The sequence below is a fragment of the Saimiri boliviensis genome, chromosome X (genome assembly GCF_048565385.1).
Source record: "Saimiri boliviensis isolate mSaiBol1 chromosome X, mSaiBol1.pri, whole genome shotgun sequence".
Classification (NCBI taxonomy): domain Eukaryota; kingdom Metazoa; phylum Chordata; class Mammalia; order Primates; family Cebidae; genus Saimiri; species Saimiri boliviensis.
In genome coordinates, this window is record NC_133470.1 from 55,900,975 (window position 1) to 55,925,518 (window position 24,544).

The window sequence follows — 24,544 nt, forward strand, 5'->3', positions numbered from 1 at the left end:
CGCAGAGATAATAAAAACCTGAGTGAGGCTCTCTGAGGCAATGGGGAAGACAAGGGGATGGATTTGAAGAAATGCAAACAGAAAGGGTAGGTTTGCCTTAGTCCTGATTGTTTCCTTTGCTTTACAGTAACTGCCAAACATTTTTAAAAAATTCTTCCCCTCATTTGGGGAACAATAATACTAGTCAATAATATTAGGTGCTTCTTGTGTGTGAAATAGTGCCCTAAGTGCTTTGTATGCACTAATGCATTTAATCTTCACAATAGCCTTTGGGGTAGGTACTATTACTGTCCTCTCTTTACCTATAAGACAATGAGGCTGATTTAAGATTAAGTAACTTGTTTAATGTCAAATAACCAGTAAAAATAGCAGAGCTAGGATTCCACCCAGGTATACTGTCCCTGGTTTAAACTACTATAGTACATTACTAGATTCTTTTCTTGACTGCCATGATATTGCTTATTTCTGATTCTCTATTTCTTTTTGTGAAACATCATAGCCCCTTTCTTTATTGCCTTTGCCATCCCCAATATAGAAATCCTGCCAAGTTTTTTTCTTTTTAATGGATGTACATTGTCATATATATATATATACATATATATATACATATATATATATATATATGTATATTTTGTTGTGTTTTAGGTTTTGGGGTACATGTGAAGAACATGCAAGATTGTTGCATAGGTACATACATCACAATGTGGTTTGCTGCTTTCCTCCCCATCACTTCTATCTGGCATTTCTCCCCATGTTATCCCTTCCCAACTCCCCATCCCGCACTGTCCCTCCCCTAGTTCCCCCACAGAGACCCCAGTGTGTGTTGAATTGTCTTAAAAATTATTCTCTACAGTTTTCTTTTTAAAAACCTTTTTTTGTAGATTTACGGGATACAAGTGAAGTTTTGTTACATAGGTATATTGAGAAATGGAAATATATGGGCTTTTAGAATGTTCATCACCTGAGTGGCTGAATGGCTTACATTGCACCCAACAGGTAACTTCTCATCCCTCACTTGTCTCCCACCCTCCGATCTTTTGGAGTCTCCACTGTCTATTATTCCACTCTCTGTGCCCATGTGTACACCTTATTTAGTTTCCACTTATAAGTGAGAACATGTGGTATTTGACTTTCTGTTTCAGAGTTATTACACTTAAGATAATGACCTCTAGTCTCATCCATGTTATTGCAAAAGACATGATATTATTGTTTCTTGTGGCTGAGTAGCATTGTCCATGGCATATAAATACCATACATTCTTTATTCAATCTTCTGCTGATAGACACTTAGGTCGATCCCATGTCTTTACTATTTAATAGTGCTGTAATAAACAACCAAGTGCAGGTTTTACAAAATATAATGATGTATTTTCTTTTTGATAGACACCAAGTAGTGGGATTGCTGAATAACAGTTCTATTTGTAGTGCTTTGAAAAATATCCATAATGCTTTTTGTACAGGTTTTACTAATTTACATTTTCAGCAACAGTGTATAAGCATTCTTTTTATTTTGAATCTTTGCCAACATCTGTTGTTTTTAAAAAATTTTTAATAGCCATTCTGACTGATGTAAGATGGTATTTCACTGTTGTTTTCATTTGCTTTTCACTGATGATTAGTGATGTTGAGCATATTTTTAATCATTTAAAATTTTACTTTAAGTTCTGGGGTACATGTGCAAGACGTGCAGGTTTGTTACATAGGTATACATGTGTCATGGTGGTTTGCTGCACCCATCAACCAATCATCTAAGTTTTTAGCACCACATGCATTAGGTATTTGTCCTAATGCTCTCTCTCTCCTTCCTCTCACCCCCCAACTTCCTGACAAGCTCCAGTGTGTGATGTTCTCCTCCCTGTGTCCACGTGTTCTCACTGTTCAACTCCCACTTATGAGTGAGAACATGTGGTGTTTGGTTTTCTGTTCCTGTGTTAGTTTACTGACAATGCTGGTTTCCAGCTTCATCCATGTCTCTGTAAAGGACATGAACTCATTTTTTTAAATGGCTGCATAGCATTCCATTGTGTATATGTGCCACATTTTCTTTATCCAGTCTATCATTGATGGGCATTTGCGCTGGTTACAAGTCTTTGCTATTGTAAATAGTGCTGCAATAAACATACATGTACATCTGTCTTTATAGTAGAATGATTTATAATCCTTTGGGTATATACCCAGTAATGGGATTGCTGAGTCAAATGGTATTTCTGATTCTAGACCCTTGAGGAACTACCACACTGTCTTCCACGAGGGTTGAATTAATTTACACTCCCACCAACAGTGTAAAAGCGTTCATACCATTAGGCATGGGCAAAGACTTCATGACTAAAACCCCAAAAGCATTAGCAACAAAAGCCAACATTGAAAAATGGGATCTAATTAAACTAAAGAGCTTCTGCATAGCAAAAGAAACTTTCATCAGAGCAAACAGGCAACCTACAAAATCAGATTAATTTTTTTCTATGTTTATGTTGGCCACTTGTGTGCCTTCTTTTGAAAATGTCTGTTCATTTCCTTTGCCCACTTTTTAATTGGTTATTTGTGTTTGTTTCTTGTTGAGTTCTCTGAGTTCCTTGTAGATTCTGGATATTTGTTCTTTGTTGAATATCTAGTTGGAAAATATTCTGTTCTGTAGGTTGTCTGTTTATTCCGTTGATTAAGAAATTCCACAATGTTTCATTCTTTGGCTCTCTTTATGTACTTGAATAGGTAACATCTATTAGCAGAGTGTGTGTCAGAGACAGCCCTTAGAAAACTTATAAGGTTTATCTAATTGACGCTTTTCATCATCTCTCTGACGTACATACTATTATTATCTCTGTTTTACAAATGAGAAAACCAGTGAATAGAGAAATGAGGTAACTTGACAAACATCACACAGCTGGCAAAGGGCAGAGCATCAGTTGTAATTCAGGCAGTCTAATTAGGCAGGCTAATACGTTTTTAGCCTACACATTTGTGTTGTTTTGTTTTGTGATTAAAAGCCAGACTATAGAGTTACTTTGCTGAGTTCAATTCCAGCTTTACCATTTTCTAGTTGTGTTACCTTGAGCAAGTGACTTCACCCCTCTAAGCCTCAATTTCCTCATTTGTAAAATGGAAGAACAATAGTAAGGCTGATGTGAAGATTAAATAAGTTATTTATGTAAAACACTTACAGTCATGTTTGAAACCAGGTAACTAGTATGTAAATATTACCTATTATTATTATCTCTAATTCCGTTCAGCTTCCCAGGGGAGGTTGGTGGGAAATCAAAAGTCAGTCTTTTTTTTTTTTTTAATTGCAGCTTTTAAACATTACACAGAACTGTCAGGTTTAAATAGGTTTATGTAGTACAGAAAAAAAACGGGGCATGTAGTCTTCGGCAGTCCCTGACGGCTGCCTTCTGGTGCTCACTGGTCATGTCCCAAGCGTTCCATTCCAAGGCTTTGTAATCCTTTAGTGCCAAGTCTCTAAAAGGAGCTCACACTCTGATTTATTATGCTATACTGCCCCCTTCTGTGGATTATAGGTAATGAATAACTATAGGGCTGACAGGCTGAGTTTCTCACAAGCTTAATAAATGGTAGTGATTTTGTTTGATTAGCTTTCACGCTCACTCCTATGATCATGACTCTCAACACTTAATGTTACCATGAGGAAACTAAAACAGAGTGAATAAGTATATTTACCGAGGGTGCATAAAAAATAAGTGATGGAAATCTGGATTTGAATTCAAGCCTTGATAATTCTCACATTCCCAACTTTTAATTTTTATTGTATGTCTCTCTTTTTAATATTTCTGTATATGATCACATATAAGGACTATCTATCTCCTACTTTAAAATCTTTTTATCCTTCAGGAAGTCTTCCTGTATTCTGACATATTGTGCCATATTTCTATGCTATTTTCTTTTTTTTTTTTCTTTTTTCTTTCTTTCTTTTTTTTTTTTTTTTTTGAGACGGAGTTTTGCTCTTGTTACCCAGGCTGGAGTGCAATGGTGCAATCTCGGCTCACCGCAACCTCCTCCTCCTGGGTTCAAGTAATTCTCCTGCCTCAGCCTCCTGAGTAGCTGGGATTACAGGCAAGCGCCGCCATGCCCAGCTACTTTTTTGTGTTTTTAGTAGAGACGGGGTTTCACCATGGTGACCAGGATGGTCTCGATCTCTCGACCTCGTGATCCACCCGCCTCGGCCTCCCAAAGTGCTGGGATTACAGGCTTGAGCCACCGCGCCTGGCCACTTCTATGCTATTTTCAAGTTGTTTATGGAGGCAAGTATTATCCTCTCTGAGATTTTAAGATAGCTGAATTTTAAAAAAATGAGTTTTCCAATTCCTTGTGGAATTGATTTCTAGAAAAATTACCATTTAGTCAGAATATACTAAAATTCAAGAAACTCAGTTAAAAGGAGAGTGAAGAAGAGCACTGAGATAAATAAATTATAGACCCTGGTAAAATATGATTTATAAGAATAGGTGTTTAAGAAAGTCAGTATCTCAAGAGCAGAATTTATTTCTTATAAAAGATGACATCCCTCACAATCTAACTCAGTGCCTGCTCTATAGTAAGAAGTCAGGAAATATTTGTTGAATTGTCATTTAGAGTTTGCTGGTAGGATTCAGTCAGTTCTAAACAAGTAATAATATATTTCCTCTGGATATCCAGGAAAGAAAATGTTCTAGTAAGATTTGCAGGTCATGAAAAATTTTACCATTTACATGTGAACTTGTATCTTCATATTTTTAATAAGAATCATTGCGAAGTTAATAATACACTTCCTGGTTTTAATGTATGAATACTAAATATGTAATGTTATTTGATTTTTGTTATTAAACTGAGCATCATCTATAAGAATAATCAGTTAAACATTGAAATAGGCTAAACCAAAGATGTACATATAGTTTTGTGTGCCACAGCACTCATCAAATAATGAGCCAGAAGAGTGTAACTAATTTTATTTCTTAATGTTTTTTGCTTTTTTTCTCTAAAAATTGAGAAAGATGTGGTTAAGTATAAGTTGAGCTGGAACCAGAAAAAAATGCTTTTGACTCCCAGTTTAGCAGTCTTTTCATTACACTACTTTGCATCTGATATTGATAACGATTTTCTAAAAGATAAAATTATCACTTTCTAAACAGCTACTTTGGCTTTTGATTTACCCATTACATTTCCAAAAACAGAAAACAGTGCTGCACTCTCCAATAAGTACCAGCACAACTTCTTGAAGTGGTGATGGTTACTGTTCAGATTTATTTTTAGAAAATAAAAATAGACATGCCTGGAAACACAGCACTAAATTAAAAATTTCTATGTTTTATGTTTTTATGAAAGTCTACAGCCTTTTGCCTGTTTACTTCACTCTAATGTAACAGTCTTTTGTCATTTCATAAATATTCTATCATCTAATTCCACCCTAAATAACAGTGATCTAGAACTACAAGAATTCAAAATGGACTGCAAAGATAAATGTTTGAGAGGATGGAAACCACATTCTCCATGATGTGTTTAGTTCACACTGTATGCCTGTATCAAAATATCTCATTACTCCATAAATACATACACCTACTATGTACCCACAAAATTATAAAAAAAAACCACAAAAATTGCAAAACTAACAGATGTACACAAGAAAGGCTAACATTAATGTTACCATCTTACATTCTGATATCCACAGTGTCCTTCCTATACTAACAATTTTATACACCTGTCTCTATAATACAAATAGTTATAGAAGTACAAGTTAATTGTATTTTAATGCTGCAATTATGTAGAAAAAAATAAGTCTTTTGGATATTTTGAAGTTCTTTTTTCTTCCAGATGGAGATAGTCTGGTAAGACTCCTTGCTTCATGGTAGTAATCAAGGAAGGAAGTTTAAGAACTAAGACTTAAAGAATTAATTAAAAGTATATAATTGGAAGAAAAGACATTTCAGACTGAGAGAGCAGTGTATGCAAATGGATATTTGGAGGGACAGGTAGGAGGGCAATAAGGGGATTCCTAACTTTAAAGTTATGGGGGAACCGTGGGATATGAAGTTGAATAGGTTGAATGGAACAAGTCCATATGCTATCCAAGGAGTCTGAGTTTTATCTTTAAGGTAATGTGGAGTCACTAATGGATTTTGAGTCATTAGTGTGTAAAAAAGATCATTCTGGCTGCTGTGCAGAGACTGGTTAGGGAGAATTGAGAGCAGAGGCAGGAAAACAAGATAGAAGGCTGGTGCAGTAACCCAGAGAAAAGATGCCAAGTACCTCTACTAACAAAGTGGCAGTAGAAATAATAGGACTGAACAGACTTGCAAGAGTTCAGGTATGGGGGCAGCTCCCAGGTTTGTGACTTCAAAGCCCTGCATTTTGTCCAGTACTCACCACCTTATGCAAATGATTTCCAACTATGTCTCCTGTAGCTCAGCCAAGATAATAGAACAGTCAGCTTTGGTCAGCAGATGGCACATTAATGACTTATTTCCGGTGGTTTCTCCATGGAACACCCTGTACTTCAGTGGATTGACATTACTCAGCATAGTTCCCTGTAGAGTCATCAAAATTATCTTGGGTATCATTTGTTTTTATTTGTTTTTTTATTTTTTTTATTTTTTTTCCTCCCCTCCCCTATCTTGGGTATCAATAGTTCATTTCCTGTTATTGCTGAATAGTACTCCTTAATATGTATGCCCCACATTTGTTTAACAAGTTTGAGTTATTACAAATGTAGCTAATATGAACATTTATATACAGCATTTTATGTGGACATAAATTTTCATTTTTCTGGGGTAAAATACTCTAGAGTCCAAATACTATGTTGTATGATAAATATGTGTATAGGTTTTCTTTAAGTTCATTTAACTGCCAGTCAGAGTTGGTTTATTTTTTCACATTCTCACAAGCCATATAGGAAAGATTCAGTTTGTATCTTCACCAGCATTGGGAACTGTCATTATGTTTTTATTTTATCTTTACTGTTAGGTGTGGAGTGATATCACATTAGAGTTTTAATTTGCATTTAGTTGTTGCCCAATTATGCTAACCATCTTTTTATGTGTGCATTTTAACATATTTATTTATTTATTTAATAAACAAAGGATCTAGCTGTGTCACCCAGGCTGGAGTGCACTGACGTGATCAGAGCTCACTGTAGCGTCAAACACCTGGGCACAAACAATCCTTCTGTTTCCGTCTCCTAACTACTTCTACAGATGCACGTCATCACACCTGATTAAAATAAAAATGTAGAGATAGGGTCTTCCTTTTTTGCCCAGGCTGGTCTTAAACTCCTGTCCTCAAGAGATCCTGCAACCTCAGCCTCCCAAAGTACTGAAATTACAGGCATGAGCCATTACATCTGTTCCATGTATTCATTTTTTATCTGTTTATTCTCTTCAATAAAATATCTCACTATGACTGTTACTCATTTTCTTTTAAATAATATCGTATACATTTTAAATGACATAAATTGTACATATTCATGGGGCACATAGTGCTATTCAGTACATACAATGGATAGTGATCAAATCAGGATAATTATCATACCCACCACCTCAAGCATTTGTCATTCATTTTAGTTAAGAACATTCAAAATTCTCTCTTCTAGCCATTTAAAAATATATAATAAATTATTCTTGGCTAAAGTCACCCTATAGTGCTATAGAACACTAGAATTTATTTCTACCTCTAGGTGAAATTTTGTATCCTTTAGTCAGTTCCTTCCTATCCCCTCTTCTCACTACACTTCCAGCCTCTAGTAACCATCTTCTCTTTACTTCTATAAGATCGACTTTTTTTTGCTTCTGTATATGAGTGAAAACATGTGTTATTTATATTACTCTCCCTGGCTTATTTCACTTAATGTAATATCCTCCAGGCTCATCCATGTGGTCACCAATGACAGGATTTCATTCTTTTTAAATGACTGAATAGTATCCTATTGTATATATCACTTGCCCATTTTTCATTAAATTATTATTATTATTTGCTTTCGAGTTGTTTGAGTTCCTTCTATATTCTGGATATGAATACCTTGTTGAATTGTTGCAAATATTTCATTTCATTCTGCTCTCTTCACTCTAATGATTGTTTCATTTGTGGTGAAGAAAACTTACAGTTTGATATAGTTCTATATGTCTATTTTTTCTTTTGTTTCCTGTGCTTTGAGGTCATATTTATAAAATATTCAGGCATGGTGGCTCATACCTGTAATCCTAGCACTTTGGGAGGCTGAGGCAAGTAGATCACTTCAGGTCAGGAGTTTGAGATCAGTCAGGCCAATATGGTGAAACTCCGTCTTTACTAAAATAAAAATAAAAATAAAAATAAGTTAGCCAGGTGTGGTGGTACGTGCCTGTAATCCCAGCTACTAGGGAGTCTGAGATAGGAGACCCTCTTGAACCAGGGAGGTTGCAGTGAGCCAAGACTGCACCACTGCAACAGAGTAAGACTCCAACTCAAAAAACAAACAAACAAAAAACATTTCCCTGATCAGTGACCTGAGATTTTTGAAATGATTTTTATATAAGGTGAAAGTTAAATCTGGTTTTGTTTTTTTTCTGTATATGGATAACCAATTTCTCAGCACCATTTATTAAAGAGACTGCCTTTTTCCTAATAAATATTATTGGCACCTTTGTCAAAATTCATTTAGTAATAACTACATGGGTTTATTTCTGGATTCTGTATTTCATTTTGTTGGCCTATGTCTGGCTTTATGACAGTGTTATACTGTTTTGGTTACTACAACTTTATAATATATTTTGATATCTGGTGATGCGATGCCTCCACCTTTGCTCTTATTGCTCAGGACATCTCTGACTATTCAGTGTCTTTTGTAGTTTCATACAAACTTTAGGATTTTTTTCTTTCTACTTGTGTGAAGAATGTAATTGGTATTTTGACAGGGGTTGCACTGAACCTGTAGATTGTTTTGGGTAGTATTGTCATTTTAATATGTTAATTCTTCCAGTCCATGAACATAGAATATATTTTCATTATTTCTCTGCACTCTACAGTTTCTTTCAACAGTATTGTGCAATTTTTCTTGTAAAGAACTTTCACCTCCTCAATTAAATTTATTCCTAGGTAATTTTTTTGTAGCTATTATAAATGAAATTGCTTTCCTTTTATTTTTTCAGGTAATTTATTTTTGGTGTACAAAAATGATACTGATTTCTGTATGTTCATTTTCTATTCTGCAACCTTACTGAATTTATCAGTTTTAAGAGTTTTGTGGTGTAGTGTTTAGTTTTTTCTATAGATAAAATTATCTTATATGCAAAGAGGGACAATTTGACTTCTTCTTTTTTAAATTTGATTACCTTTATTTCTTTCTCTTGCCTAATTGCTCTGGTTAAGACTTCCAGTATGATGTTGCATAAGAGTAGCAAAAGTTGCAATCCTTGTCTTCCTCCAGTTCTTAGCAGAAAATCTTTGTGGCCTTTACTATGTTGAGGTATAGTTCTTTAACACCAAATTTGTTAAATTTTCATAATGAAAGAATGTTGTGTTTTAGTCATTTTTCTTCATAGATTGAGATAATCATATGGCTTTTACCCTTCATTCTGTTGATGTGATATAACATGTTTATTGATTTGTGCATATTGAACCATCTTTACATCACTTGGTAAAATCCAACTTGACCATGGCTTAATTATCTTTTTGATGTGTTCTTGGATTTGGTTTGCTAGTGTTTTGTTGAAGAATGTTGCATCAATGCTCATCTGAGAAGAACATTGACCTGTAGTTTTGTTATTGTTGTTTGGTTCTATCTGGTTCTGGTATCAGGGTTATGCTGGTTTCATAGAATGAGTTTAGAAGAAATATTTCCCATTCAATTCTTTGTAATAGTTAGAGAAGAAGTGGCATTCATTCTTCTTTAAAAGTTGGGTGAGTGCCGGGCGCGGTGGCTCAAGCCTGTAATCCCAGCACTTTGGGAGGCCGAGGCGGGTGAATCACGAGGTCGAGAGATCGAGACCATCCTGGTCAACATGGTGAAACCCCGTCTCTACTAAAAAAAAACACAAAAAAGTAGCTGGGCATGGTGGCGCTTGCCTGTAATCCCAGCTACTCAGGAGGCTGAGGCAGGAGAATTGCTTGAACCCAGGAGGCGGAGGTTGCGGTGAGCCGAGATCGCGCCATTGCACTCCAGCCTGGGTAACAAGAGCGAAACTCCGTCTCAAAAAAAAAAAAAAAAAGTTGGGTGAAATTCAACAGTTAAATAATCTGTCCCTGGGCATTCCTTTCTTGGGAGACTTTTAATTAATAATTAAATCTCATTAATCATTATGGATCTGTTTAGGTTTTATATTTTTTCTTTGTAAAAACTGGTAAGTTGTATGCATTCAAGAATTTATTTACTTTCTCTACATTTTCTAATTTGTTGGTATATAGTTGTTCAGAATCGACTTTAATGATCCCTTGCATTTCTTTGGTATCTGTTGTGATGTTTTCTTTTTCATTTCTGATTTTATTTATATGGATCTTATCTCTTTATTCTTACTATAGCTAATAATTTGTTAATTTTATTTGTCTTCTCAAAAACAGCAGGTTTTCCTTTTGTTGATTTTTTGCATTTTTAGGCTCAATTTTGTTTATTTCTACTCTGTTTTTATTTTTTTTCCCCTTTATTAACTTCCAGCTTGGTTTATTTTTTCTTTTCTAATTTGTGAGGTGAATTTTTATGTTGTTTATTTTAAATCTTTCTACTTTTTTTTTCCAACTTTTATTTTAGATTCAGGGAGTACATGTTCAGGTTTGGTACCTGGGTGTATTGTGTTGTGCTGAGGTTTGGAGTAAGAATTGTCCTGTCACCCAGGTAATGAGCATAGTACGCAACAGTTAGTTTTTCAACTCTTGCCCATCTCTTTCTTTCCCACTTCCAGTAGTCTCCATTGTCTATTGTTGCTATCATTATGTTCATCCATACACATCTTTTAGCACCCACTTATAAGTGAGAATATGCAGAATTTGGTTTTATGTTTCTATGCTAATTTGCTTATGATAATGGTTTTCAACTTCATCCATGCTTTGGATGCAGCAAAGGACATGATTTTATTTTTATGCCCCACCTTTGATGAGCCCCTAGGTTGATTCCATGTCTTTTCTGTCATGAATAGTACTTCAATGAACATATGATTGCATGTGTTTTTTTTTTAAATTGTAAAATTATTTGTTTTCTTTTGGATATATACCCAGTAATGGGATTGCTGGGTTAAATGGTAGTTCCAAGTTCTTTGATAACTATCCAAACTATTTTTCACAGAAGCTGAACTAATTTACATTTCCAGTAACAGTGTATAATTGTTTCCTTTTCTCCACAGCCTCACCAGCATCCATTTTTTCTTCTTTTGAGTTTTTAAAAATAGCCATTCTGACTGGTGTGAAGTGTTATCTCATTGTGAATTTGACTTGTATTTCGTTGATGATAAGTAATGTGGAGGATTTTTTTAAAATTGTACTTTAGGTTCTGGGGTACATGTGCAGATCATGCAGGATTGTTGCATGGGTAAACACATGGCAAGGTGATTTGCTGCCTCCACCCCCCATCACCTATATCTGGCATTTCTTCCCATGTTATCCCTTCCCAACCTGCCAACCCCATGCTTTCCCTTCCCTAGCCCCACACCCAACAGACCCCAGTGTGTGATGCTCTCCTCCCTGTGTCCATGTGTTCTCATCATTCAATACCCACCTATGAGTGACAACATGTGATGTCTGATTTTCTGTTCTTGCGTCAGTTTGCTGAGAATGGTGGTTTCCAGATTCATCCATGTCCCTACGAAGGACACAAATTCATCATTTTTTATGGCTGCATACTATTCCATGGTGTGTATGTGCCACATTTTCCTTGTCCAGTCTATCATCAGTGGGCATTTGGGTTGGTTCCAGGTCTTTGCTATTGTCAACAGTGCTATGACGAACATACATGTATATGTGTCTTTATAATAGAACAATTTATAATCCTTTGGGTATATACCCAGTAATGGGATTGCTGTGTCAAATGGAATTTCTGTTTCTAGGTCCTTGAGGAATTACCACACTGTATTCCACAATGGTTGAAATAATTTACACTCCCACCAACAGTGTAAAAGTGTTCCCATTTCTCCACATCCTCTCCACCATCTGTTGTTTCCTAATTTTTTTAATGATTGCCATTCTAACTGGAGTGAGATGGTATCTCAGTGTGGTTTTGATTTGCATTTCTCTAATGACCATTGATGATGAGCATTCTTTCAGATGTTTGTTGGCCTGATACATGTCTTCTTTTGAAAAGTGTCTGTTCATATCCTTTGCCCACTTTTGGATAGGTTTATTTTTTTTCTTGTAAATCTGTTTTAGTTTTTATATATTTGATGGCTACTTGTATACCTTCTTTTGAGAAGTGTCCTTTCCTGTCTTTGCCCATTTGTTGACAATATTGTTTGTTTTTTTCTTGTTCAATTGCTTAAATTTCTTATGGATTCTAGTTATTAGAATATTGTCAGATGAAGTTTGTGTCTCTCTACTTTTTTGATGTAGGTATTTATTACTATAAATTTGCCTCTTAATAGTGTTTTTGCTGTATTCTATACGTTTTGGTGTGTTGTGTTTCTATTTTCATTTGTTTTACATTATTTGTAAGTTAAAAAATTTCTTGGCTGGGTACAGTGGCTCACGCCTGTAATCCCAGGATTTTGGGAGGCCAAAGGAGGTGGATCACCTGAAATCAGGAGTTCGAGACCAGCTTGGTCAACATTGTGAAACCCTGTCTTTACTAGAAATACAAAAATTAGTCGAGTGTGGTGGTGGGCTTCTGTAATCCCAGCTATTCAAAAGGCTGAGGCAAAAGAATCTCTTCAAACCAGGAGGCGAAGATTCCAGTGAGCTGAGATAGTGCCATTATTACACTTCAGTCTGGGTGAAAAGAGCAAAACTCCATCTAAAACAAAAAATTCTTCATAACCTATTGGTTATTCAGAAGCATGTTGTTTTGTTTCCATGTATTTGCACTGTTTTGAATATTCTTCTTTTTATTGGTTTCTGTTTTATTGAGTTATGGTAAAACAATATACTTGATATATTTCCAATTTTTAAAATTTTCTTGAGACTTTTTGGGGGCCTAACATATGGTTAATTCTAGAGAATATTCCATGTGTTAACAATAAAAATGTGTATTTTGCCTAGGTTGGGTGAAACATTCTGTAAAGGTCTGTTAGGTCCATTTGGTCTATTATGCACTTTAAACCTGATGCTTCTTTTTTAAATTTATTTGTGTAGATGATTTTTCTAATGTTGATAGTGGGGTGTTACATTTTCCAACTATTATTGTAATAAAATATGTATCTGTCTTTAGCTGTAATAATATTTGTCTTATATATCCAGTTGATCTGGTATTGGATGTACGTATTTACAATTGTTTTCACCTTTTGCTTAATTGATTCTTTTATTATTATATAATGTCCTTTTTTTTTTTTTACAGTTTTTGACTTAAAGTCAGTTTTATCTGCTATAAGTTTAGCTATGCCTGCTTGCTTATGATTTACATTTGCATGGAATATTCAACTTCATCCCTTCCCTTTCAATTTATGTGTGCCTTTATAGGTGAGGTGAGTGTTCTATAGAAAACATATAGTTTATTTCTTTTTATCCATTAGGCCAGTCTACATATTTTAATTGGAAAAATTAATCCACTTACATTCAAGGTTATTATTGATAGATGAAGATTTACTCTTGTTAATTTTAATAGTTTTATGGTTGTTTCATATTTTATCTACTATTTTCTTCCTCTCTTAGTGTATATCTTTGTGGTATCATGGTTTTCTGTAGTAGCAACTTTTGATTCCATTCTTTTTCATATTTGTGTATGTGTTCTACCACTAAGTTTTATAATTTTGATTGTTTTCATGATGAATGTTATTGTCCTTTTGCTTCCAAATATAGAACTTCCTTGAGCATGTCTTGTAAGACCATTTGATATTAGTAAATTCTTTGAGTTTTTGCTTATCTGAGAAAGATGTTATTTATTCTTTATTCTGAAGGGTGGAATTGCTGGGTTTAGTATTTCTAACCAGCATTATTTTCTTTAAGCTCTTTTAATATATTATTCCATACTCTCCCAGCCTGAAGGTTTTTTCTAAGACATCTACTTTTAACTTAATGGAGGATTCTCTTATATGTGATTTGATGCTATTCTTTTCTGGTTTAGAATTTTTTTGTTGTCTTTGACTTTTTTTCCCCCATAAGTTATTTCTTTACAGGTGGTATTTGGTTGCATGAGTAAGTTCTTTAGTGGTGATTTGTGAAATTTTTGTGCACTAATCACCTGATCAGTATACATTGCACCATATTTGTAGTATTCTATCCCTCACGCCACTCCCATTTTTTCCTCCAAGTCGCCAAAATCTGTTGCATCATTCTTATATCTTTGTGTCCTCATAGTTTAGCTCCCACATATCAGTTAAAACATAGGATGTTTGTTTTTCCATCCCTGAGTTACTTTGCTTAGAATAATAGTCTCCAATTTCATCCAGGTCACTGCAAATAAATTAAATTCATTCCTTTTTATGGCTGTGTAGTATTCCATTATATATACATACCAGTTTCTTTATCAACTGGGTGATTGATAGACATTTAGGTTGGTTTCACGATTTTGTAATTGTGAAGTGTGACACCAAAAACATGCAGGTACAAGTATATTTTTCAAATAAGGATGTTTTTTGCCTCTGAATGGATACTGAGTAATGGGATTGCTGGATCAAATGGTAGTTCTACTTTTAGTTTTTTTTAGAAATGTGCATATTGATTTCCATTGCAGCTGTACTAGCTTACATTCCTACCAGCAATGTAGAAGTGTTCCCTGTTCACTGCATCCACACCAGCATCTACCATTTTTTGATTTTTGGATTATGGTCATTTCTGCAGGAGTGAGACAGTATCACATTGTGGTTTTGATTTGCATTTCCCCAATCATTAGTGATGTTGAGCTTTTTTTCTATGTTTGTTGGCCATTTGTATATCTTCTTTTGAGAATTTTCTGTTCATGTTCTTAGTCCACTTTTTGATGAAATTGTTTGTTTTTTTTTTCTTGGTTTAAGTTCAATGTACATTGTGAATATTAATCCTTTGCCAGATGTATAGGTATTGAAGATTTTCTTCCACTCTGTGGGTTGTCTCTTTACTCTGCTGATTGTTCTTTTTGCCATGGAGAAACTCTTTAGTTTAATTAGGTATCAGCTATTTATCTTTGTTTTTATTGCATTTGCTTTTGGGTTCTTGTTCATAAAGTCCTTGCCAAGGTTGATAGCTAGAAGAGTTTTTTCAATGTTATCTTCTAGAATTTTTATAGATTCAGGTCTTAGGTTTAAGTCCTTAAGCCATCTTGTGTTGATTTTTGTATAAGATGAGAGATGAGGACACAGTTTCATTCTTCTACATGTGGCTAGTCAATTACCCAACATCATTTGTTGAATTATCCTAAGATGGGATAATTTATAATGGAATGAGGTTTAATTGACTCACAGTTCGACATTGCTGGGGAAGCCTTATGGAACTTGTAATCATGGTGGAAGACAAAGGAGAAGCAGCCACCTTTTTCACAGGGTGGCAGGATGGAGTTAGTACAAGCAGGGGAAATGATAGATACTTATAAAACCATCAGACCTTGTGAGACTCACTCACTATCATGAGAACAGCATGGGAGAAACCACCCCTATGACCCAATTACCTGCAACTTGCCCTGCTTTGACACATGGGGATTATGGGGATTACAATTCAAGGTGAGATTTGGGTGGAGAAACAGAGCCAAGCCACATCCACATCATTTGGTTGTCTTTTCTCATTTCTGCTGAGATTTTTTTAACAGCTTTATTAAGATATATTATACAAAACATCTAATTTACCCATTTAAACTATACAGTTTAATTGATTTTAGTAAATTTATGGACTTGTGCCTCCATCATCACAATCAACATTAGAACATTTTCATTACCTCTAAAAGAGACCCTAAAATTCTCAGCAAGCATTTCTAAATCCCTGAGTCTCCCTCCCTAAGGCAACTGTTAACTTACTTTCCATCTCTATAGATTTGCCTAATCTGGACATTTCATGCATATGGAATTATACAATATGTGGTCTTTTGTGACTAGTTCCTTTCATTAGCTTAATGTTTTCAAAGTTTATTCATATTATAGCATATATCAGTATTTCATTCATTTCATTGCTGAATGGTATTCTATTGCAAGTATATACCAGATTTTATTTTATTTTTATTTACTTTTGGGGGGGGGACAGGTGATATTTGGCTACATTAGCAAATTCTTTACTGGTGATTTATTTATTTATTTATTTATTTATTTATTTATTTAATGAGATGTGTTCCTTTTATTCACTTTTGCATTTTACTGCAAGAGATGTGGAAATAATTACTTTAAAAGGCCAGGCAGAATAGCACAGGGCGATAATAGTCAGAAATGTAAATTGTGGTGGGATTACACTATCTACTGTAAGCTGAAAAACAACTATGGACAAGGATAGATAAGGCTGGTATACTAGAAGGAAAATGATAGTATCTGCTTAAGTCTAAGCTCTTGATACCTTGGATTCCAAAGAGCCTTTCTGCTTGTGTTGGGGACACACACACACACACACACACACACACACACACACACTCATTGTATTCACAAGCTCCTCTAAGCCCAGGAATTCCTTCTTACCATCCACATTGCTGCCTTCTCATTAAATATCTGACATTTCTGGACCTTCTTGTTCTTACGTCTTAGTTCCCACTATTTTCTTTTTTTTAAAATTGCATTTTAGGTTTTAGGGTACATGTGAAGAACATGCAAGAGTGTTGCATAGGTACACACATGGCAGTGTGGTTTGCTGCTTTCCTAACCCTCACTTGTATCTGTCATTTCTCCCCATGCTATCTCTTCCCACCTCCCCACCTCCCTGTCCCTCCCCATTTTCCCCCAACGGACCCCAGTGTGTAGTGCTCCCCTCCCTGTGTCCATGTGTTCTCATTGTTCAACACCTGCCTATGAGTGAGAACATGCGGTGTTTGATTTTCTGCTCTTGTGTCAGTTTGCTGAGAATGATGGTTTCCAGGTTCATCCATGTCCCTACAAAGGACGCGAACTCATCGTTTTTGATGGCTGTGTAATATTCCATGGTGTACCACATTTTCCCTATCCAGTCTATCATCGATGGGCATTTGGGTTGGTTCCAGGTCTTTGCTATTGTAAACAGTGCTGCAATGAACATTCGTGTGCATGTGTCCTTATAGTAGAATTATTTATAATCCTTTGGATATATACCCAGTAATGGGATTGCTGGGTCAAATGAGATTTGTGATTTATAAGATTTTGTTTCATCCATTACCCAAGCAGTATACACTGAACCAAATTTGTAGTATTTTATCCTTCACCCCCTTCCCACCCTTTCCCTCCAAGTCCCCAAAGTCCATTGTATCATTCTTATGCCTTTGCATCTTCATAGCTTAGCTCTCATTTATAAATGGGAGTATACAATATTTGGTTTTCCATTCCTGAGTTACTTGACTTAGAATAATAGTGTTCAATTACATCCAGGTTGCTGCAAATGCTGTTAATTTGTTCCTTGTTATGGTTGAGTAGTGTTCCATTATGTTCGTACATCACAGTTTCCCTATCCACTCATTGATTGATGGGCATTTGGGCTAATTCCACATTTTTGCAATTGCAAACTGTGCTACTATAAACATCTGTGTGCAAGTACCTTTTTCGCATAATGAATTCTTCTACTCTGATTAGGTACCCATTAGTGGGTTTGCTGGATCAAACAGTTTCTACTTTTAATTCTTTAAAGAATCCCCACACTGTTTTTCATAGTGTCTGTACTCATTTAAGCTCCTCGTTTCATTAGATTTTTTAAAAATATATACCCAGAAGTGGGATTGCTGGGTCATACAATAGTTATATTTTTAATTTTTGAAAAGAAATGCATAGTGTTCTTCATAGAGGCTGGGCCATTCCACCTTCTCACCAACAACATATAAGCCTTCCCATTTCTCTACATCCTTGCCAACATTCGTTATCTTTGTAAAAATGATACAGTAAATAGTCATCATAGTGTGTGAGGTGATATCGCATTATTGCTTCGATCTTCATTCTTTTTTTTTTTTTTTTTTTTTTTTTTTTTTTTTTTTCCCAGAGACTCACGCTGTCACAAGGCTGGAGTACAGTGGCAGGATCTCAGTTCACTTAAACATCCACCTCTCGGGTTTAAGTGATTCTCCTGCCTCAGCCTCTGAAGTAGTTTGGATTACAGCTGTGTGTTACCATGCCCAGAAAATTTTTGTATTTTTAGTAGAGACAGGGTTTCACCATATTTAGGATGGTCTCAGTCTCTTGACATCGTGATAATCTGCCTCAGCCTCTCAAAGTGCTGTGATTACAGGTGTGAGCCACTGCGTTTGGTCTCAGTCTTCATTCTTGATGATTAATGATGTTAGGTACCTTTCATATCCTTGATGGTATTTGTACATTTTCTTTGATAAAATGTCTATTTGAGGAATTTGCCCATTAAAAAATTTTTGCTATTTAGTTGTAGGAGGTTCTTATATATTTTGGATATTAAACCCTTATTAGCTGATGGTTTTCAAATATTTTCTCCCATTTTGTATGTCTACTTTTCACTCTAATGATTGTTTTCTTTGCTGTGCAGAAATTTTTTCATTTTATATAACACAACATCTGTTTTTGCTTTTGTTGCCTGGGCTTTGGTGTCAAATCCAATAAATAATTGCTAAGACCAATTTCAAAAACCTTTTCCTTGGTATTTCTTTCAAGGAGTTTACAGCTTCAGGTCTTACATTTAAGTATGTAATCTATTTTGAGTTGATTTTTGTATATGGTGCAAGATAAACAGCAAATTTTTATTATTTTGCACATAATACACAGCTTTTTTCAGCACCATTTGCTGAAGAGACAGTCCTTTCCCCACTTTGTATTCTTGACACCCTTCTCAAAATCAGTTAATTATATATGCATGGGTTTATTTCTGGGCTCTCTGTTCTGTTTCATTGGTATGTCTGTCTTTATGCTAGTACCATGCTGTTTTAATTACTGCAGCTTTGTAATACTTATTGAAATCATAAAGTGTAATTCCTCTAGCTGTCCTCTTCTTTATCAAGACTGCTTTGGTTGTTTAGGGTATTCTGTGGTTATACCTTAATTTTAGTATTTCTTTTCTATTTCTATAAACAATACCATTAGAATTTTGATATGGATTAAATTTAATCTATAAATCATTTTGTTTTGCATAGACATTAAAAAAAATCCGTATGAATTTTAGGAGTAGCTTGTCAATCTCTGCAAAGAAATCAGCTTAGATTTAAATAGGGTTTGTAATGAATTTGGAAGTCAGTTTGGCAAATATAGCCATGTTAACATTTTTAAATCTTCCAATCTATGGACATGGACTGACTTTCAATTAATTTAGTTCTTTAATTTTTTTCCACAATGTTTTGTAGTTTTTGCAGTATAAGTTGTGCATATTTTTTCATTTTATTCCTAAGTACTTTATTTTTTTTGAAACCATGGTGAATGGCAAGTGCATAGAAACAAAATTAACTTTGTATGTTAATCTCGTATCCTGCAGCCTTGCTGAACTTATTAGTTCTAATATATTTTTAGTGGATTCCTTATAATCTTTCTATACAAAGATCATGTGTCTGAGAATAGGGATAGTTTTACATTTTCCCTTCCAATTTGGGTGTTTCTTAATTCTTTCTTGCCTGATTGTTCTTGTTAGAACCTCTAGTACAATGTTGAATAGAAGTATTAAAAGCGGCCGGGCGCGGTGGCTCAAGCCTGTAATCCCAGCACTTTGGGAAGCCGAGGCGGGTGGATCACAAGGTCGAGAGTTCAAGACCATCCTGGTCAATGTGGTGAAACCCCGTCTCTACTAAAAATACAAAAAATTAGCTGGGTATGGTGGCACGTGCCTGTAGTCCCAGCTACTCAGGAGGCTGAGGCAGGAGAATTGCTTGAACCCAGGAGGCGGAGGTTGTGGTGAGCCGAGATCGCGTCATTGCACTCCAGCCTGGGTAACAAGAGCGACACTCTGTCTCAAAAAAAAAAAAAAAAAAAAAAAAAAAAAAAAAAAAAAAAAGAAGTATTAAAAGCTTGTCTTGCTCCTGAGCTTAGAGGAAAAGCATTCAGTTACAAAATTTTTTTTTCACTAAGTATAATATAATGTCATTTATATCCTTTAGAAATATATTGTAATTTATTACATTAATTGATTTTTGAGTGTTTAAATACCTTTGCATTTCTAGCATTAATTCCCCTTGATTGTGATTATCTTCCTTATTATATATTCCTAGATTTCATTTATTATAGGTTGGTGCAAAACTATTTGTGGTTTTTGACAAAACCACAATTTTTTTCACCACCCTTTGTACTACCCTAAGTACTATTTTGTTGAGTATTTTTATTCATATGTTCATAAATAATATTGGTCTGTAATTTCCCTTTTTTCCTTGTCTGGTTTTGAAACTTGGGTAATATTAGACTCATAGAATTAACTAGGAAGTGCTCTCAAGTTCAGATTTTCTATGTTCTTTGTTTGACAAGTGATATTTTATTGTATCCTGGACTTTTAAATTATTATGATGTGAGACTCTGTATTGTATTTAATTATTGCTTTTTATTTCAGTCATTTACCTTGATAATGTATGTCACACAAATCTAAGTGTAAGTGAATGTTGAGTTTTCTGCTGGGCCCAACTGCTACCAACCTGACAAATGCAGAGCTTGATCTTTCACCAGCTTGCCTTGTCTCATTGTCTGGCAGCAGGGTTAAAATTCAGTTTTCTGCTTGGCCCTGCTTATACCTCCAGCAAAATTAGATCACTGACTCTTATGTTTCTGTTTGAGAGCTTATTATTTCTGTTTGAGAGCATGAAATTCAGCCCCACATTACGCTTTCACCGAAAGGAGGGAGGAGGAGAGTAGGAGGTAGGAGGGAGGTGAAGGACCAACTACCACAAAATTACACTACCTCTTTCTGCCCCAATGACACTCACTAAGTTGGATGGAGTTAAATGCTAGCTCCCTGCTATGTCTCACCAATACTGTGTGGGGTGGGCAAGAAGTAAAGTACATTATAATGAACGTTGCCTAGCCCTGCCTTACTGTGTCTTGTTGTTGGCAAATGGGAGTGGATGTTCAGCTTCTTCTTGGTCTTTGCTGATATGGATATTGGGAAAAGCAGAGTTTCCATAAATAGAGTGTCATCTCACATTGCCTCATTCTGCACTGTTCCTGCATGGTGGAGGCAGAAGACAGAAAATCAGGATTCTCCCAGTTCCTGCTGATACTGGGGTAAGGGTGGGGAGGGAGTGCTGACTAATACTATCTCACACAACTTTGCTCTGTTTTATTGCTGCTGAGTGGGGATTGAACTTCAGCACCACCAACACCTGGACCCTATTGTTACAACCCCTGCAAAAGCAGAGAGCTAACACACAGTACATTTCAGTGGTTATAGGTAGAACTTCAGCTCCTTGCTAAGCTTTGCTCGTAATACATTGGCAGGGAAACTGCAATGGTAACAAGTACTACCTTGTACCACCTTGTTTTGTCTTATTTGCCACCTGGTGGGTACAGGAGTTTAGCTTCCTGCTAGGGCCTGCTAACAATGGCAGGGGTGAGGGTCAAGGAGTGGGTGGAAGCAATTTTTCTTCTGTTATTTGGCTGGAGAGGCAGATACTATCTTTTTAAAAGTTGTTCTGCTATGCTGCCCTTATCCCAATCCTTTGGTTATGGAAGCAGGATTTTCCTGAAGCTTATTGTGTATGTGCCTATTGTATAATTTAGGTTGCAGGCTTAGAGGGCCCCATCTCGGATATATGAGAGCCTAAAAGGAAACTCAGGGAGCTCCCACTGTGTTGTTCTTCAAGCCCTGAAGACCCTGCATAGTTTGCCTTCTTTCACTCTTTAGAGTCTTTTATGTTTGTTTGTTATATTATATCTATGGTTTTGATTTTTATTATTGTTGTTGAGGGAGGATAGTGGTAAATGAGATGACTACTCCATCTTTGCCAGAAATATAAGTCAGAAATCTGTGTTTTAACAAGCCCTTCAGGTGATTCTGATGTATGTCTCAGTTTGGAAACCATGGGATTTTCATAGCCTCCTTACCTGTCATTTTTCACATGATGCCAATTGCAGTTTGATTTAGAACCATGCAATATCAGTGTTAGGTGAAACTGTGAAGGATCTCTCTCCTCAAAACATTTACATTTGACCCTGGAAACTTAACAGGTGTTTCTGAAGCCTCAGCTTAAATACGTCTAGTGATAGGAATCTCACTTGCTACCATCTGAGCCCATTTCATCTTTGGCCAGCTCTTTTAGAAAGTTCTATGTAGTTATGAACTGAAAGCTGTGTCTCTGCAATTTATATCTATTCATCCATGCTTTGACCATCTGTCAGGCTTCAGGTCTTGAGAGCTCTGAAGGCAGAGACTAAATTCCTCTGTCTTCTCCAAGCCAAACATTCCCAGCTCAAGGGACCTGGTTTCTGACTTCCTCCTCAGCTCAGTGACTGCCCTGTGGATATATTCATGTTTCTCTGTATCCCCCTTTAATTATGGATCCTAGGTTGAGTCTGATCTTTTCTGAGTCTGATCTTTTACTTTGAGTCTGATTGTATCATCTTTTTGGTTTTGGGTAAATAGCCTCTTAGGTGTATTTCACTGGACACTGGTCATGTAAAATATTCTGTGAAGAAAGATTTCTATGTTCAAATAAGTTTGGGAAACACTACTTGCCTTAATCCCCCTTTGGAAAGCCACGGTGCTCATTATTGTGTTAAATAATTGAGAATCCTTCAGTAAAAAAAGCATTTCCAAAGTGTATTTAAATATTGAGCTTTCATTTCACATAAACTCTTACTAATGCATACAAAAAATTGAGAATTTTTTTAACTATATCCAATATGTATTTTTAATAATTATTTATACTTTAAAATAAATATGCACGATTTTACTATTTTTAGATCAGGTACTATGAATATTTAAATATTATGTAGTTATGTTTTTATTTATACAGTTTAAAGTACATTTATTTTGTTAGCCATGTTTCCACTAACTCATACTGAATTTGCAGATAAGTAAATTTCCTAACCTTTGCTTATAGATGCCAATGCTAAGCACATTTCCTTTCTTTGCTGTCATTGTTTTGTTTTAATTGTTGTTGTTTTTGTATTTAGAAACAAGTGCAAAACCTTACATGCATATTCCAGTTAAATTTCTCATTCTTGGTTTTGGCCCTTCATCCTAGTGTCTCCAGATTCTCTTTTGTCTGCTTAATTCTATTAAAAGTCCTGGTTCCACAGTGAACTCTGCAAAGCAGGTGCTTAATAAATATGGCTTAATTGACTGAGGTGAGACAGTTTGTGGAAGAGTTTCATGCCCATCACAGCTGAGGTGAGTTCAGCAAGCTCCTTTATTGGGTATAGCAAGTCTTTGCTGATAATGACCATTAGGTATAGATCTCTACCTGTTTAGGGACAGCCTCTCTGGAGCCTGGAAGGTGGACTGAGCAAACCTTTTAAGGCCCATGCCAAGCCAAAGATTTTGTAAGATTGAAACCAAAATCTAGAATAATGGTAACGACAATAACATTCTAAGCCCTTACATTTTCATGACATTTTATAATTTTCAAAGCATTTTCATATTACTCTTTAATTTGATGCTACTAACAACTAGTGTAACAGGCAGGATAGGTTACAACTGGACTGAACACTGACTGGTACCACTTCTTGAATACTTAGAGAAATTCACTGTGGATAATTTGGATTAAACCCCTACTTTTTTGTAGGACTCCCTCGATCATACAATATATAGGCATAGTGTAGCAGTTGCTAACATCCAATCTGTTTCAATTAAGCATTTTTCTTTTACCAAATAGTGACTATTTAGTACTGTCTTTGAGACTGACTGCAACTATTTGCATCACCCCTTCCAGTCCATATTTGTGATCTGAGCCCTTCCCCTTTCTTTGACCTTAGATTGAACATTCATCTTTAATGTGAATTCTAGACTAACTCCCTATATAACTCTGAGTGAGTACCTTCATCTTTTTGAACTTCTGTTTCTTTGTCTCTAAAGTCACTGGCATTTGGAGCAGGGAGAGTTGAGCTATCCCTAGGATGATGGATTTTCACAATGAGAGTCTCAGGGAGAGAGGGACTAACAAGGCAAGAGTATGAGAATTCCCCTGACCTACTTAAACCAGAGTAGCAATGCATTTTTTAATCCAGTTTATAAGTAAGGGTTCCACTTCTTGAAAATAATGACCAACAAAACTCCTCAAAATCTGGACTAAATAATTTTATATATTTTTTTAACTTTGATCTTTTATGGTTCTGTGATCTAGAATCCAAGGTGGACAGTAGTGGAGTAGAAATAAAATAAGCTTGCTAACAAAGAAAGCAAAACCTTTTATTCTAGGTTCAAGGGGTAGACGTGTACACATGCAGGTTTATTTCAAGGGCATATTGCATGATGCTGAGGTTTGAAGCATGAATGAATCTGCCTTAAAATGGGCT